The 16,739-nt window shown below is 38.1% G+C and overlaps 1 protein-coding gene across 11 annotated transcripts in view; it reads right to left on the bottom strand.

The window, feature by feature from the left end:
- The window catches only part of DGKB (diacylglycerol kinase beta), a 477,946-nt gene that overhangs the window by 40,319 nt on the left and 420,888 nt on the right, over positions 1-16,739 (bottom strand). The window lies entirely within an intron of this gene.

Raw genomic sequence — 16,739 nt, 5'->3', positions numbered from 1 at the left:
ATTAACCATACCAGCTGGAGGTATCCTGATGGAGGTAGCTCTTTACTTGTATTTCAAGTGCTGTGAACCCCCATGAAGACCCATTTCTATATTACCCTTAAGTATTATAACTATGGAGAAGTCCTTTTTATGACTAAACTTCTAAGCACAGCATTTTAACTCCCAAGTGAGCAACACAACATTAAAAAAAAGAAAGCTGAATGTATCAAAAGAAGGTAAATGGTCCCAGGTTAACATAATTAATACTGAATTTATAGAACTAGCATCTCATACTTAGAACTGTTGGTGTTTGAATACAACAAGTAAATATTATCCATTATACTATCTGCATTAATATATGGTCTAAGCTACAACAACTTGGTTCTGTAATGGTCCAGCATACATACAATGTCATGCAACTTTGCTTTGGAAGTCTGTATTTGGAAGTCCCATATCCAAGTATTTCCCCTTTTATACATTACCTACAGCTGTGGACATCCTCTTAAAGTTGAAAGAAAACCAAACCAACCAACCAACAAAAAATCTCAAAATGGGAAAAGCAAACAAATACAACAAAACAAAACAAAATTCTCACCCAAACAGTCTTTCAAATGTTATGTACATTAGCTTGACAGAGTAAAAAACCATGAAAATATTATGGGTACTTGTATGCATATGTGGATATATGTTCATTTGTATGAAGGGAGAAAGAAGACAGAGAGGTATAAGGACTTACCTAGCTGTCACTGCAGAATTTCTAGGTTTAAAAAGCTCAGAGACTGTATTATGTCATAAGTCTCTGGGCTTCACTAATTCCATGACTGCAGGCTTCTTTGTGATTTTGATTTTGCAATTGAAACTGATTGGCTGGCAGACAAAGGGACAGAAACAGCTGCAGCTGGTATTATTGATTATTTCCTCAATTTAAAGGAAGTAAAGCAGGAGGCTAACAACATTGAAGGACAAAGGCTAAGTTGTTGCTCTACATCTCTGGCAAAGCCAGTCACTGTCTGCTGCAGCATGCTCTGAATTAATTCATAAAATGTAGCTATTATCATTTTAATACCATAGATTGCTATAGAAGTCACAAGAACTTGCCTGTTATAATAGTGAGGTTTTAATATCTTTTTTTTTATGCAGCAAACCCTGAAATCTCTAATGTGGAAATCCAATATAAACATTCTGGAAACTGCTTTTGGGCTGTTATCAGTACTATAAATAACTTTCTAGCAATACATTGAGTTTATGATAGTTAATCCCTACCCTGAGAGGTCCTGCCCTCTGAATGAGAATTGTGTCTTCTAGAGAAAACAGAAGATAAATCTCAAACACCGAAAGATGCATTAGTGATCCTCAACAAGGGGAGGGGAGGAAAAGAAAAAATCAAATTAGACCAGGAAATGTATAAATTTAGAAAACAAATGCTACAAATGTTATTTGCTTTGCCCCTTTTCTTTACCCCTTCCTATGCACTGACTTGACATTAGCCACTCTTATGTAGCCCTTCAATTTGAAGGAAGGAAAGCAGAAAATGGTGCAAAATTAGGTTTGTATTTGCACAGCTTCCGCTTGCGAGCTGCTGGATAGAGGCCTCTCAACACAGTGAATATGACCACTTTGCCTTCGGTAGTGGGCATTGAACTGTTTTAAGATGCAGTTTTCAAGCAACAACAGCAGAAGGAATCAGATGGTCCCTTGCAAACAACACTTTTGCAATCAATCATCAGAATAACCAGTAGTTATTTGCAAAGATCCACACACAAGATAATCAGAGACATGGAGGAGCCTCTTCCCTAAGCCATTCATCCACTTTCACAGCCCTGATGCAGCATTTAGTCCCTCACCTCCCCAGGCATCCTATTTCAGTTTCTCACTCTCATTACCATTAGAAAGTTTGTCTAGAGTAGCTGAATCTCTTCACAGAATTTAAGCCCATTACTTGCTGTTCTGTTCTCCATGTACATACAGAACAGATGATCCCCTTCTGCTTTAAGGATTTGGAAGCTGTTCTTGTGTTCACTCTGAAGCTTTCCAAACTGTGCAGACATCTTTTAAATAAATGGCCTCTAAGATCTGAGATCATGCTTAGGTGGTCATAAAGACTGGATCTGTGCATCAGTGGATCATCTGAGAACAAATATTATCTGCATGAGCAGATCTCAACATTTCTGTAGAGAACACTGACTACAATGCCTCTTCTTACACCCAAAGCTTGTGTTCTTCATCTGAATTTTGTCTTAGCCTCTTCTTGTCTTCTTGTTGAAGTATTCTGTCTGTAAAACTAAACTAAACAAGGTCAGTTTTTTTCTGGCCCTGAAGCTATCTGGCACAGGATGGCTTCCTTCCATGCAGTTAAACTCTCATCCCAGATAACAGTATAGCTTTGTCAGTACTGCCTATGAGAGCAGTCCCTGGCGTGCACCCAGACATTGTCTAGGAAAGTTAGTTTCCACTGGGAAGTAGTCTTACTAATGAGCACGTGCCAGGGCTTGAGGCTTTCCCCTCTTTAATTTACAGCCATAAATGTGGCCAAGGATGTTGACCCTATCGTGTTAGAGGAGAAATTTATGGCCACCAACCCTCTGGGATATGGTGTTCTGTTCCTGAGATTAGCTACCACCTTAGAAAAAGCTTCCAGAGAAAGCACTCCACTTTCAGACTGCTACTGCATACATAATGCAACACCAGGCTACTTACATCACTTCCTAGGTATCGGTTTTAGGCTAGCCTAAGTAGATGGCATCCATGGAAAGTCCCTTTGTAAGACCCCATCTTGAGTACCACGTTCAGTTTTGGGCTCCCCAATTTAAGAGGGACAGGGATCTGCTGTTTGTTGTGCCTATTCCCACTGCTTATACTGTTTATACTCTTGTTGCAAATAAGAAGGTTCATAACAAGATAAAAGTGGATGACTGAAAGATTCATATAGATTGCAGCTCTAATTCAGCCCTTACTTTGGACAGCAGTAAAACCTCCAGCTGTGATGGATCCTTATCTGCATATGTGACTGTAGGTTTCTTTGTCTAATGCAACTCTCACCTCTCCTGAAAAAGACCTAATGTAGCCTTGCATGCATACTTAAAGAGGTATTTATTAACGTTTAAGCTTCCTGTAGATAATTTGGCTGCACTATGCAGCTATAAAATTTTATGACAGTAAACATGAGAGATGTGCCTAAATTGCACAGAAATGTTTCTAGACTGCCTATTTTATTTCTCTTTTATGGTGTCAGTCCCATTACATTTACGTTTGTGCTAATTTTACAAAAACTTGGTGTCAAAATTATTAAGGTGACAAATATGCTGAGTGAATTAATTTTAGCTATAACCCCTGAATTGATTGCATACAGTACTTTTCAGTCTGAAATGTACATATGTGGAAACTCTACAGAAAATGCTGCTATGCTTATCCAACTCCTGTGGTTGTCAGTGATGACAGCAAGAGATCCTTGAAATGGTATTTTAATTGTGCAACTATTAACGTGGCCATTGGAGCACAATGCCTTTCAAAATAATAACAAAAAAATGCTTATTTCTCAACATTTTGAATAAATCTACAGTGAGGGCAAAAGAGAAACCCACACTTATTTAGTAATATAATTTACTATACAAAAATAGCTCAATATTATCCTGAGGTCAGATGATACATTGGCTGCTAGACCTTCTCTGGTACAAAGCCAGAACACCTGTGATAGACAAAAAGAGCTACAAACTATACTAGAATTAACACAACACAGAGTTCTATAAAGATTGTGGACAGATTAATAACATAAAGATCAGATACAGAACAGTACAGCCTCTGATGTTGTAATAGGTTAACAATATTCCTGCAGATTCATTCTCAGAGCCTACCTAGATGAACTTTCCCAGTGTGTAAGTCCTCAGTTGAGTGGAACAAGATAAGTCTTAATCATGTGTCTAAGTTAAACTGCTTTGTTTTTTTACACTGAAATGATTTCAGGCAAGATGTTTCCTCTTTCTGCACTTCATCTGTGTGTTAGGGGTTAGTGTGACTTGCAATCCCCTCTGACCAAGACAGTCATAAAATGATATGCAGGTCAATAAGGTAATCTGTCCTGGAACTTAATCTAACTTGAAACACTTCAGATAGGTCCTATCAGTTTGTTTACAGCCAACACTAACAAAACTAGCATGTCTGAAGTAACACACACCTTAGTTCTTCAGTACTGGAATGTTACTTTTCTATGTATTTTCTCTGTAAGTATTTTTCCTTTGCCTGCCTTAATTTTCTATGTCTTCTCCCTGTTTTCCTTCCCATTGCAGTGACAGTACTAAAATTGAGGTAAATGACATTTCAGCTACAGACTTCTAAGATTATGGTTTTCAGTTTTTTTACAGATATGATCCTTGTAAGATGTTTGCATTTATCTGAGGAAAGGATTTTTATATGCCTGAGTTCAGAAAGCAGAACCTTGGTCTACTAATCAGCTAGAACTAGGTATCTGATCAATAGCTCCCTTTGAACCTCTGCAAGAAAACCCAAACAAAACAACTAAAAAACCAGGAACATTCTCTCCAGTTGTTTTTCTCTCTGTCTTCTTTTCTCTTTTCAAAAAGTAAAAAATAAATAATTAAAAACAAATCTTTAAATGTATGCTCCAAAAAGACAGATACTTCTGAAATCCTGAGGTGGTGAGACCCTGGAATGAGTTGCCCAGGGAGGTGGTCAAAGCCCCATCTCTGCAGGTATTCAAGGCCTGGAGGTTTTTAAGGCCACTGCAGGGGGGTTGGAATTAGATGATCCTTGTGGTCTCTTCCAACCCTGACTGATTCTGTGACACCACAGCACAGAGGCAGATCTACCATAGCACTGCAACAGTATTTTCCCAGAAAAAAATTATTAATTATTCCCAAATCCTGCTTTCCTAATTAATTTTCCTGTTTGCTTCACTTTGCATTCATCTTTGGTGTAGCAGTTTAAGAGCTGGCATTCTATTTTGGTTCTAAACCATAAACAAGATCGAAGAACTTTCTGGATATTCTTTTGGATAGAGAGTGAATGAGCAGGGCATTGGTTGCAAAAGGATGATCAAGTCTGTATCATTCATTGGTTTGCTAACTGGTGTAAAAAGCCAATATAGAAACAATTTCTCACTCTTTGTTCCCTTTGCCTTCTTCCTTCCATGTCCTCCTTCACTGTTCCTCTGTGCATAGCTAAATACTAACCTTGACTGAACTGATGACACCTGACATCTTGCTGGTTTTCTGTCTGAGGGGAGAGAGTGTGGCACTGGCCCCTTCTGGGGTTTCTTTTTTCTTGAGGGGATGTGCTTTCTGTGTTACTTCTAAATTGTAAATAATTGCACATAATTGCAAATATATGTAAATATATTTGTACATATGCCTGTAAATTTACCTTGCTGTAAAATAAGCTTTAGCTTACTTCCAGGCCACCTGAGCTGGTGTACTCATTTCAATTTTATTTGGGGGGTAATTTAATAGAATCATAGACTGGTTTAGGTTGGAAGTGACCTCAAAGATCATCCAGTTCCAACCCTTGCAATAGGCAGGGGCACCTCCCACTAGAACAGGTCATTCAATGCCTCGCCCAACCCAGCCTTGCACACCTCCAGGGAGAGAGCATCCACAACCTCTCTGGGCAACCTCTGCCAGTGTCTCACCAGCCTCATTGGAAAGAATTTCTTCCCAGCATCCAGTTTAAACCTCCTCTCTGCCAGTTTAAACCCATTACTCCTTGTCCTGTCATTACAAGACCTTGTCAATAGTCCCTCCCCAGCCCTCCTGTAGGACCCCTTCAGATACTGGAAGGCTACTATAAGGTCTCCTCAAAGCCTTCTCTTCTCCAGGCTGAAGAGCCTCAATTCTCATAGCTTGTCCTCATAGGAGAGGTGCTCCAACCCTCTGATCATGGCCCTCCTCTGGACTCACTCCCACAGTTTGATGTCCTTCTTGTGCTGGGTTTCTCAACCCACCACATTTGGCTTAGAGCTGTTTGTGCACTGGTCTGTTATTGATCTACAGTATAACAATGCAGCAGACACTGCATACAAATTTTTGCAATTTTTGTTCCCAACTTCATGCGTTTTTGTAAACTTACATAAGCAATCAAGCCATGAGGGGATATGAACACATAAAGCAAAGAGTAGTTGAACATCAACCTCTTATTACTTAGGAAAGGTTACTCTTGATGCCAGAGAAAAACAACATTAAACATTGTCCACTAGAAAGTTTAAGGCTTAATGAGAAGTGCATCCAAGATGCAGGAACCATGTCACAGATTTCTGCTGTCAAGGAATATTAAATACTTCACAGATATGTGGCATTTCTCTGTAAAGGCAACAAAACAGAACTTCTCCAAATAGGACAACAAAGTCTTTGGGCATCACCATACAGAGACTGTGCCTCTTTCTCTACCATTTTCCCTTGGAAAGCACAACTTAAGAGAAGTTTATATAGATCTCTCTCTCTAAGCCCCAGAAAGATTGTTCAGCCTCTCCAGTATAAATCTTTTTCATGTGAACATCTGCATAATTTTGCCCTATTTTCTCTGTCATCATCAGTTCTCATCTTAGCTTTTCCTCCAAGTATAGGACTCCATAGCTTCCTAAGTAGGCTGACATACTCTTCTATAATGCAAGAAAATGGAAACACTAAAAGACAACTAAAAGGAAGCAAACTTTAAAAAAAAAGGCACTAGCTTTTTTATTAAATAAACTATTGAATCTGCAGAAGAAAATACAACTAGAGGAGAAAAGGAGCATGAGCATTCTGAAATGAATTTAAATGAATAAAATAAATGGAATTATTCATTGAGCTATGATTACAGTTTCAGAGGGAATAGACTTTCTGCCTTAAGACACAAAGCAATCACACTTTGCTTGAGGTAAGGAAGTAACTTCCTTTTCAGGTATTCATACTTATTTGTTATGGTCATTCTTTCCATCTGTTAAGCAGCCAGCACAGGTATTCAGAGAAAGATGAACTGGATCAGTGTGGCAGTAACATAGTCTGGTTATATAGGAGTTACTATTATATGAATCATACATTCTACATTAGTAGAAAAAAAAAATCACTACTTTTCTGCTGAGAAGCTCTTAAAAACATTTTTTAGCTGTATGGACATAAAATTATTGAATTGGAACCTCTATTGCATAAGTCAATTCTCCAGTCTCAGAAAATCCTTAACAAAAAACAAAGCCACTAATTTTTTTCTTCACAAGACTGTCATGACCACATGGTGATGCACACAAAAAACTCACAAAGGATCAGAAGTCTAAAACATGTATTTGTGAAAGAGACTGTCAAATACCTTCCTTGAAGTGTACTATAAAAAAGGGGGGGGAAATAAAGAAGTAAAAATAAAATCCTGTGCAAGGGGCTATCTTGCTAGCAGCAGCTATAATATAACTAGACATAAAAATAAAACAAATTGCAGGGGATTATTGAACAGCTGTAATTTGTATATTTCCACACACATTTACCTAACAGCCAAAGTGCGAGGCAAATCGATGTGCTTCAGTTCAGAGCACGCAAGAAACTAAATTTCATTTAACTCAGTCAATGACCTGCCTGCAGGCTGACATAATTTACCTTCACTGGTCTCTGGTGGATACCAATTTTGACTTCATCTTCTACAAAATGATATTTCTGTAAATTACTGAGCAATCCAGATTTGGACATTAGGCCAAATAAATCATGCAGGCCAAAACAGTTGTAAGAAACAGTCCTTACATTGCCTTATCAATGATCTCCAGGCTGACTGTGTTAGAGGAGAGAGAATTCAGACTATATGCTCCGTATGTTCACCCTTCCATGGTGCAGATTATTGGCTGTAATGTCTGGCTGCATTTGTGGAGTTGGATGCTGCCCTTATGGAACCAATGGCAAAATTTATAGTGGCCAGGTTGTCTGTTTATGTGTGAGTCAGTATTTCAAACAAGGCACAGAGACCTATCAAGCTTGCATCCTCAGCAATCTAGGTTGAAATTTCACCAGAGTCCCAGATGCATCAACATTCAAAATGTGAAATAAACCTTTAAGAAAGTAACATCACTATTCATGACTTCAATCACTAACAAAAACTATTCTCCATAAAATGTAATTGGTGACCTCAGAAGAGTCCTAATAGCTAAAATAAACTGCCCCTCCTATGATTTCCCAAATCAATAATAATAACATTTGAATATGAAGTTAGTCCTTCTAAACTCAATAGAAATGTCAGCAACAGTAAATTTTAAGACCTCATACCCGAAGACAAGAGAGCTCTCCAATAAACAGAAGAAAATGTCTCCTAGCTGTGTCCCAAGAGGACCTAATGTATCTCCAGTGTAGAACAGGCATCCTGAGTTGTTCAAGAAACCATCCATCTGCCCTACCAGAATGAGATGTTCTTCAAACCACAAACATACAGTTTGGAGGAAGAATCCTTTTAGTCAGGTTTAGGTGCCGATGAAAGAAATATTTCCAGGTGTCCCTTTGTGTTCACAGAGGCTAAAAATGTTCTTTTATGTTTCAGGGCCTTTTTGGTTATTTTCTTTTTCTTTTAATAAAATGAAAGACAGTCTTACTGCATCACGTGATTCCATGATCTGGGGACTGAAGAAAAACACCAAATGTCTTGAGAGCTGGCAGCTCTGAGAGTGTTACAAAACAAGCCCCTGAGCCAACTAGACTGAGAGATGTTGGCCTTGCACAGTTGCTATAGCGTAAGGATAAATGTTTAAGTTAAATGTCTATAGCACAAGGAAGCTGTCTCTGACTTCAGATGTTTATGTAGAAACTTGATTAGGATAATAGCAGATGCTGCAGTATACAGAGCTGTCACGAGAAAACACACTCCCAACAGTTTCCCCGAAGGGGACACGACGGAGCTCTGGTTCTGCTGGACCTCAAGCCTCAGTGCCAACCCACAGCAAATCTGGGCAAGCAGAAAGGGGAAGGCAGAAGGCATACATTATCCTTACAAATATGTAGTAACCCAGGTGCACTAGGAGGTGTTGCTATCTCAGGAGAATGTGCTTGAATCTGTCTGGGGCAGAGCAGTTCCATTCCCATCTAAACAATGGATTATACCAAATTGGTCCAACTATGCTACATACTGCACTCAGTTTTGTTTCAGTGGTTGCTGTATCTGGGACATGGAATGATCTCTTAAAATACAAACCACAGTTCTCTTCCTGCACCAACTCCTTACTCTCCTCCAAAAAGACAGGCAGGAGAATGAAGAAACAAAGGAAGATCAAAACTGCTTTAATAAATGCTGTTTAATTCCTATTTGTTATCTTGTCTTTGTTACTCATTGAACAAATGTCTTATGAGGAGCAGCTGAGAGAACTGGGGTTGTTTAGACTGGAGCAAAGGAGGCTGAGGGGAGATCTCCTTGCTCTCTCCAACTACTTCAGTGCTTTTACTAACTAAGGCTGCAAGTTTGCTAGTGATGCAGGCAGCAGTGGCACCTGGATTTTTTTGGTGATTCTCTTCAGCTTTTCTTGACTGACTTTGTGTACTGACCTCTGTCAGTGCATTTAGTGGAGTCCTAATACTGGTGAGAGAAGCTTATGTTCTTACTCTAATGAGGGTGCTAATGGGTTTACTTCTCTGAGTACACATTCTCTCACATAAAATTTTTGGGTTTTTATTTGTATGAACTTGGTCTACGTATGGTGTTGATTATATCTCATAGAGCTGTGGGCAGGCAGCCAAGTGATCTCTGGCCTGAAATGTTTGGAAAACCTGGAAACAAGTGGACAAACTACCACTACAGTTTGGTGTTCTTTCCTCTGATCCCATCATTTTTTTTTTTTTCTGTAGAGACAGGTCAATAAGAATTAAGTACTATTACTTCAGATATTGTACTATCAGCTGATTCAGCTCACATTAATATTTTCCTTCCTCTTTCTTACTGTGCCATAGAGGGACCAACCACTGAATCATGTTTAAGGACTTTTAAGGGTGTGTTTTGTATAAATGCATACATGCATGTTTTATGTCAATAGTGGATCTTCTGAACTGTAAAGCTTAGTCAACATTGACATTACATTTATGAATAAATGGGGTCTCACAGCCTGAGAAACCTAGACAAGTATTTATGAGAACATTTGGTACCTGTGTAAACGCAGCAGACAGAAATTGAAACTAGTTCAATTGAAAATTATTTAGTCCATTTTCCTCTTTTTTTTTTAGCCTGTTTTTTACTATTCCTGTATTTTTTTACTATTTTACTATTTCCAGTGATACCCAGTGATAGGGCAAGGAACAATGGATAGAAACTCAAACACAGGAGGTTTTGCTTAAACATAAGAGAAGACTTTACTTTTAGGGTAACAGAGCACTGGAACAAGCTGCCCATGAAGGTTGTGGAAACTCTTTCTCTGAAGAATTTCAATACCCATGTGGACATGTTCTTGTGCAACATGAACTCTGAAAAACCAGAACATGTAGCAAGCCTCAGGGTTTACACTACTGTTTGTGTGAGGTGCAACCATACCTTTCTCCTGGTGCACAATAGGAGGATAACACCTGGGCAATCCTGAATAATTGCCCCAGAGGCACCTTCTTCCAGCAGGTTTAGGAAGAAGCAGATACAGCAATTTAAAAGGAACACACACAGAACTAGCTGAGAGGAAGAAGCACTCTTTGGGGATGAGCTTGGCTGCTTTAAGAGTGTCCTTAAAGCTAAGGATAGACACAACTATCAAATCTAAGTATCTACACAGGGTGGAATTGGAAATGAGATCACAAAGACTTCTATTAAAAAAAAAAGTATTCAGTTGGAGAATCTAATTTTTAAAGTACTTTAGGAGCAATAGCTCTGAGCAGGTACATAATACGGCACACACATATGATTTCAGGAAATTAAACCTGTTCAAGTATGGGAGTGGAGAGGGAACAGGTGGGGATGAGAAAGGCCACCTTCATTACAGTTGCTTTTAGGCACTTAACACCTGAAGTCAGTTTATTTGTCACTCCAGGTCTCAGAACAAAGGGAGAGAAACGGGAAGTTCCACATGGTGAACCTGTATGTGCTTAAGCGCTTATGAGTTCTGCCTTCCCAAGTCTTTCCTTAATGATCCTGAAAACACAAGGTACCTGCAGACACACAGGAAACTCATCACATTGTATGAGGAAACATGCAATCTGTAAAAGAAACTGCTCATCACACTTCAGTTTGACTTCTATGCTCCTATAAAATAGGGAAGAAACGAAAAGAAAGAAGACTCCTGATATTAATTTAAAGAGGGTTTATGAAGGAACCACAGATTTTGGAAGCCAGTGATGAAGATATACAGATTTTAATCCAAAAGAAATTTTTTCTCATCTCTTTTCAGTACAATGCCTCCGCCCTTTGCAAGTTGCAATTAACAGCACTAGAAGTGACAGTAACACCTACAGAACAGTAAACATGTCACATTCATTCTGAAAAAAAAAACCAAACCACCAAAATATTAACAACTGAAAGACTAATTTTAGAAAACACAAGAAATATTTGGAGACTGAATGTGAAAGGCCACTGAATGAAAGATGAATGGAAATAAGGTGCGTAAGCAGGATGATTTTAAAAAGAAGTAATAACATTGCCTTTTAGCATAAATTGTGCTGTGATAAAATCAGTTTATGTTTGATGATGTGGTCATTGTTTCTGCCATAGCAGCCTCTGCAGATTTGATTAAAATAAATGCCAACTACTAGCAAAAGAAGCAGTCTTTCAGGACCCATGGAAAAGACAGGCAAGGCTAAAGTATTAGCTGTTCACGGGATCAAGGAATAGTAGACTTTCGAATAGAGAAAATGTTTGTTGATTCACGATTTGAAGGAAAAACTGAACCTATGCAGATGGAGGTCACTGGGAATTGTTCTAATTAGAAAAGTGCAATAACATAGATCATCTGTATCTGCTTCCTCTCCCAAGTGTCCAAATATATCACATCAAGAACAGCTGTCAGGGAATAAATAAATAAATAAATAAACCACGTGAGATAGAAGTGTCCTGAAAACCAGCAAGCATCAACCACAGCTTCTTTAGTCTCTGGAGCTGTGCCTTGCTACGAATTCCTACCAAACACACTTATGAACGTATCTCTGCACTAAAGTTTCAACATAAATGTGTATTAGAAGTGCATTCCTATAGATTTAATCTAGCTGTTGCTAAAATAATGAAAGAATCTATATGTAATGAACACTAAAGTGGTACACACAGATTTATGCTCTCATTAGAAACTGATTAGAAGCAATGTATTTCTCCAAGGCATTGTGATAGACCTGCCACAGCACTGTTGCCTTATTCTTTTCCTGAAATGGATGCTGATTGAAGTAAAATACACCCAATAAGCCCCAGTATAAATGGACATGTTACATGTTTCCATAGAAAAAGCTACTCCCCACTATGTTTCTGATGTAATCGTAATTCAAAACATCTCACACTGCATATAAGTTACTGTTACAAACGTGGATTTTCAAACTTAACATCACACAGAAATATGGTTTATTATGGAGGGGGGGGAAGAAAACCTAGAGTTTACTTAGGAAAAAAAAATCCTAAATAAATAATTCATACTCGGATGAACTGAATTCTAGTCTTTTAGAAGGTGCCAACAGATGGTTTACATTTATAGAAAGCGCACTTGCTGACTTTGAAACAGAAATTAAAATTCATAAACTATATCATTAGTTCTCCTTTGAAGCACCATTATGTTTATGAGGAGGATTTGGATTTCCCCAGGTGAATAGTCTTTAATCATAATTTTACTAAAGAAAAAGTGCAACATGTTACTCTTTTAGCCTCTGTTTTATGTTTGCAGGTTTAAAGTTAAAGTAATCTAATGATCAAAGGACAAACTGAGGGAAGTGGAAGCTGGGCTAGGCTGATTTTCCCAATTATTATAAATTTCAAAGCAATTGTATAGAGTTTTCCCACTTCTTAAATGAAGGACATTGTACCATCAGTCCTCATGCTATGGGTGCACAGCCTGTGACTTCAGCTTGTAATATTCTGGCTTCCACTGAGCACTGTATTCCACAAAATAATCAGTGAGCTTGCAGCTCATGTACAAGTGGGCATGTAGCTCTTCCCAGTTAATTTTAGTAACTCCCTAGAGTAAGCACAGCTAATATAATAGCCTGGTATTATTGCAACACTTCATTTTTTTAGCTAGACTAAATGTTAGCACCTAACAGGGTTATGATTAAGGCTTATTTTACACCTATAAAATATAAAGCGATTAGCTTTCATTAAGTATTGTCATACTTCTTTTTCCTTGCTCCATAGTCGATTTACTGTTTAATATCTATTTGTGATAAAGCAGAGTAATACTTAAGAGGTTCAGAAGAATCCCAGCAGATGGGAGAAGAGTTTGCTTTTGCAGGGTCAGGCATAGGACAGAGGAATTCTCTTTGTTCAGCAAAAGACTGATGAACATAAAATATAATTTAATAAGTGAGTTTTGTTTAAAGAGAGTTGACAAAGTAAGAAGCATTAAGAAAAGACTGAGTATTTTGTCCACAGCTCACATGCCTTTACAGATTTGGTAGCATTACATAATCACTCCATGATTATGCACCAGGTGAGATCCACAGTCACTTAGGAGTTGTGGGCAGATATGAACAGGCTACCTACAGTTCAGCAGTTAAACAAAGTATCAAAATGAGATGTGCCTCCTTAAGATCAGATTGTCCACAAAGGAATTACATGAGAGAGGCAATAAGCAGTGCAGATCAGCCCAAAATCAGTACCTAAGTTAGGCAGCAAAAATCACACACAGAGAAACATTCCAGTTGGAAAAGAACACCAGGATCAAGTCTGACCGTTGTCCTTACTCTATGAATTTCACCCTTAAACCATATCCTCGAGTACCACATCCAAATGACTTTTAAACACACCCAGGCTTGGTGACTCAACCACCTCCCTGAGCAGCACATTCCAATGCTTGACCACCCTTTTTGTGAAAAACATGTTTCCTTATGTCCAGTCTAAACCTACCCAGTCACAGCTCGAGGCCATTCCCTCATGTTCTATCACTATTTACCTGTGAGAAGAGACCCTTGATGTTGTCAGATTTCATCTCCAAAGATGTCTGCACTCTCAGATTTGCATGGCACTTAGCCTTTTCTCCAGTGAGTGTAAGATCTAGCAGCAGAACTCACAGCCCTTTCATACGCAGTAGATCTTTAGTTTTCCCTTCACATTGCATTACTGGCAAACTCAGGTGACCTGTACATTCACTTCAACTCAAACACACTGAAAATCTATTTCCTCTATTTACTGTACTATGCTTGTTTGATACTGAAATAAAGACAGGAGAAAAGCCAATTTGATTGCTCTCAAGGCAAGTTCCCTTAATTCTGGTTACTGTAGGACTTGATCCGTTTAAAGTCAGAGTAGCACAAAGATACAGTATATAACATAGCATAAAGAGGTAAATAAGTCATCAGTGCCTTATGAATACATTTGAATAGAAAAAGTGATCAGTGTGTTGTAACAGAACCGTTTTTCACCTAAGAGCATGAAACACAGCTTGTTCTGTCAAAGTGCAGACTGAATTTTGCTAATTCTTACATTCAGACTATCTATTTATATTTAATATACATGCTAGCTCTCTCCCAACCCAAACCATTCTATGATTTACCTTCAGTAACAAGCCACAGGAGAGCACTATACATTACACTAGGATCTGGACTGAGTCCTTCACTCTCCATCCTCCCATGCACTATTCAAACAAACACATCTTCCCCCAAAGGATCAGTCTTATTCAGGAGAATTAGAGGGTCTATCATTTAAACAACAGAAGACAAAAACTCAACATTGCTTTTACTGTAAATTGCTAAGATGTGAAAGAAAGCTACTTTATATGACCAGCTTAGGGACTGGTGAAAGCAAAACACAGCCTAGAGGAGTACACTTTTCTTAAGACTGTGTTTTGGTACTGGAAGCCAAAGGCAATGTATTCAATTAGAGGAAATAGTTATTTTCAATGTATTTTATAACTACTACTGAATTCAAGCCTCCTATTGCTCTCCTGGGGTTTTTATGCACTGGAGTCTTTGTAAACTAATAAAAAAAGACATGCTATCATAAAAATGAGAGTAGGCTGTGTCCCTTGATGGAAAACAATGGAGAAGTTCCCAGTCCAAATAGTTTGATAAGAAGCTCATTCACAAGGTCTTCAGAACAACAATTTTGGGTTGTTTGTTCTTTTTTTTTTTGTGTCTATTAATATCTTCCATGACTAACAACACATACTATATCAACAGCACACATGGTAAGTTTTCAGTTACCTGCTTAGTTTAGCTGGCTATCAAGATTATGTTTTGCACTGAAACAGTCCTTCCCACTTGTCCTTCCCCTTGGAGAACTACGCTGGTATGAAAACATCTGGAAAGATACCTGCCTTGCCTTGTGAGTTGGACTCTCATACAAAACCAGTTTCTTTTGTGAGATACTTGAAAGATTTGGCTGCCAAGAGCAGGCAGGCCTGTAGAGAAGTGACTTAGCAGGTCTGTTTGCATAGTGATATAAGCTGTTTCTTTCCTAGTGGTGTCAGAATACGAATGCTTCCAAAGCTCTAGAGAATTTCACTGGGTTAGATTCAGGTCCATTATTAATATCTAATTTCCTGACTGATATTAGGAGTTTCATTAATATTCTGAAATTTGACCATTAATATCACATATTGGTTGTTAAGGAACTGGAAGTTTCTGATCCTTAAAATAATTTTTTCCCCCTTAAAATTCAAGATGTATATTTTTATATATGCAATCTAAGATTCCTGGAACTCAGAGAAAATTAGGTAGACTAAATTCAAACAGCCTATTCATTGTTTGCTTGCAGAGAGGCTTATTCAAAACAAGAGATAATAAATTGATTAGGCTTTTTTTGAACAACACCTGTAAATTACTGTGTTGGAAATCTGCCTATTACTAAAAAGGTTATGAATAGCATAAATAATTTCACAGACAATCTGCTTCATGTAGCTGCTTATTATATGTTCTTTTTTTTTTTTTCATTTAATAAGGGGGCAAAATAAGAGATGCTGCTGAATGATTCAATCTGCCATCACTCAGATGCAAGCTCTTAGTCTTTCCTAGTGCAAACACTTGAAGGCTTTCTTGAACGAGTGAGCATAACTTTCCAGATGCAGACAAATAAACCTGCAAATGTTTCATTTGCTTGGTAGAAATGATATTCACAAACCTATCTCCACTGACAAAATAGTCTCTTAATATTATTACTACTCTGAAGTCAGTTTTGAATGGTGAATGCTTCGCAGGTATATTAGGTCTTATGTTTGTAAATATTTTGTATACTGTTTTGCACAAATTATACACTGACACTACTGCAAAAGAGAGAGGAAGAAACTCGTACCTGCATTCACATAATGCTGTTCTCATTACCACAATCAGCCCTAAAGCACATTTCTTTTCCTGAATGGTATTAGTATTGCTACACCTACACAGTCATACCTGTAGGAACAATAATTCCAGTGACTTTAGATATACCTGGGTCATACTTCCTAATTTCAATTAAAAAAATAATTATAAAAAAAAGGTTTTCCAGAGGATCACAAAGAATTTGCAGCTTTTAGAAACAAAAGAGGAGCTCTTGACCTTTCTGCAGGAGAAACAGATACTTTTAATGACACGGCCATCAAAACCTTGTAGTCATTACTGAGGAGCTCTGCAATGTATCGATCCACTGTCCAGTGAGGGTATGAGCAGATGTTCCATCTCCATCTAACTAACTCAGGTACACTTATTTTGGTCCTCACTTGCTCCTTGTAGCCTGTG

Source organism: Pogoniulus pusillus, chromosome 28 (assembly GCF_015220805.1).
Source record: "Pogoniulus pusillus isolate bPogPus1 chromosome 28, bPogPus1.pri, whole genome shotgun sequence".
Lineage (NCBI taxonomy): Eukaryota > Metazoa > Chordata > Aves > Piciformes > Lybiidae > Pogoniulus > Pogoniulus pusillus.
The sequence above is the reverse complement of the archived record's forward strand: the minus strand, read 5'-3'. Positions and strand labels throughout refer to the sequence as shown.